Below are 2543 nucleotides of genomic sequence, written 5' to 3' on the forward strand. Positions count from 1 at the left end.
AGGAAGGCTGATTATCTCATCATAGTAAATTGTCAGCATCCATGCTTAAGCTTTTTAATTAGCTTGAAATTATTATTACTAAGAAACTCTTTGTGTGACACAATAAAAAAGCTTTTAAAAACATTTGCTGACAACCTACAAAGCACCCTCAAAAGCCCACTTATGTTTAAAGATTTGTTTTAGGGAAAGGTTAAATTTTATAGGTATTGATCCCATTCTACCATCTGTAAAAATGGTCTGTTATATGGAATGCCTGCTGTGATATATGGTGCTTGATATATAAGCTAATATAAAGTATAGAGTGAGAGGTATGAGGCTTTTTAAAATTCTAAATTACTTGAAAGATCACCATAATTGGCTCTTGGTTTGAAAAAAGAAACAGTCTGAGAAACTAAGGTAACTAATCAATACAAATCCAGTACTTTCTGTTTACACAGAACAAAAATAAATTTAATTACTTTTTTAAAAATTATTTTATTGTTGTTCAAGTACAGTTGTCTGCATTTACCCCCTACCACTCCCCACCCCAGCCATGCCTGAAGGACAAGCCTCCCTCCCCTGCTTCCACCTGCCCCTTGGTTTTGTCTATGTGTCCTTTATAGTTGTTCCTGAAAATCCTTCTCCCATTAACACTAACAAAAATGTATAGTAGTGCTTTCTCCATGCTCTTAAAATGAATGGATATTATCATATTAAAAATAATTACCCAGTTTCTATTGAATTTATTCTCAGCTCTCATGTTCTTGGTTCTTTTGGTTCTGGAAATCAGAAAATGAAAGGTTTAATCACATTGTTTTCACATTGATCAGGAAAGGGGAATGTGGACAACAGGCTTTTATGTATAAAATGCATCTGTCTGCTTTCCTGCTCAGAGTAATGCCAACATTTATATTTGAAGCCAGGGCAGAAGTTTCATGAACAAACAAGTGTTTTTTTTAAATCTCAGAATCATTCAAAAAACAGGTTTTTCTACTTTACCAAGACCTCTTCTTTTCATCTAGTTTCTCCATTGTTACTTAACAGTTTTTCTCTCTACCAGGCAAACAGTTATTTTATCTGTTGCTTAGGTTACTTGGAACCAGATATTCTCCTTAACAGAAGAACACTAAAGTGTTCAGAGATCGGTTAGAAAATAGATGACTAAAAGCCTGGGTCATGGATAAAATTCTGCTTAAAGCACGTGTAGATATAAAAACAAACTACCTTCATTAATAGATAAGGACTCACAAACACTAATGAATGGGGATTCATAGTCATCACCTCAACTTTCATCATTTCCACATCCAATTATTCTGAGATTACAAAGTAACCACAAAGTTGTGGTAGTTGGGGGTGGGGAGAGGAATCCCACTCACCTAATCCTGTGGACTCTTTTCTGTGGAAAATTATGATTCTCCACATCTTCTTTGCCCTTGTACTAATATTTTTGGAATACAGTGATTTACAATTTATAGTCTAGACCACCCCACGGACTATTCTGACCCACTTCCCCACCCAAACTCAGCCCTTTTCCTGCCTTATCTAACATTTTTTGTCCATACCAGATTTCTGGATGGCCAACTGGGTAAGTAATATTTTGTGTCACAGAAAAAGAATTGAAAAGTATCTTGAAACATTGGGATGTTTGAGCTGAGTTGCAGGGGATGAAATGCAATAAGAATATATGTGAAGTTCTTGACTCTGGCCTGAATAACTCAATTGGGCAGGCTTGGTGTGGAGGAGTCATGGATATGTAGGAATCTGTGTAGCCAAAGATGTCAAGGTTAACAGAAGAAAGTCTAGTGTCTTTTTTTTCCCCTCTGACTGCTGTACTGCATAGATTTTTGACAAAAAAGAAAGAAATGTATACAGAGGCAGATTAAGAAGAAGCAAGGGAAAATAAAAGGAAAGGAAAAAAGAAATGGGCAAAGGGGAGAACTGGGGAAAAGAGAACCACAGCAGAGGATCTATCAATTGAAATGGAGGATTAGAATTACAGTCTTTCTCAGAGACCACACAAAAATTTAGGCCTCTCATCCTTCTATTCTATTCCTTCCCTGCATGGTCCCCTCCCATGTCAATACCTGAAACAGTGTTCAGTTCAGGCAGTTTAGGTAGCTAAAATGAAAAGTGAGTAAAGGATACATATCTTTGGTTGAGGGGAACAGCTTAGAGTAACACATGAACTCTGGCTTGTAATTTTTTAAAAATTTTTACTGAATATATTGGGGTGACATTGGTTAATAAAATTATATAGGTTTAAGTGTACAATTCTATAATACATCATATGTATATTTTATTGTGTGTTCACCACTCAAAGTAAAGTCTCCTTCCATCACCATTTATCATGCCTTTACCCTGTTACCTCCTGCACCCCCTTTCCCATTACTAATCACCATGCTGTTGTTTGTGTCTGGGTTTTTTCCTTAAAAAATCATGAACTATTAATTTTCTTATTGAGTGAGCAAGTATAACCACTGTATCAACACAGTAGATATTAATGGAACTGACTTTTTATTTAAGAGAACTTGAAACAAAGTAGTTCCACCAATAGGCAAAAAGAT

This window comes from Phyllostomus discolor, chromosome X (genome assembly GCF_004126475.2).
Source record: "Phyllostomus discolor isolate MPI-MPIP mPhyDis1 chromosome X, mPhyDis1.pri.v3, whole genome shotgun sequence".
NCBI lineage: Eukaryota > Metazoa > Chordata > Mammalia > Chiroptera > Phyllostomidae > Phyllostomus > Phyllostomus discolor.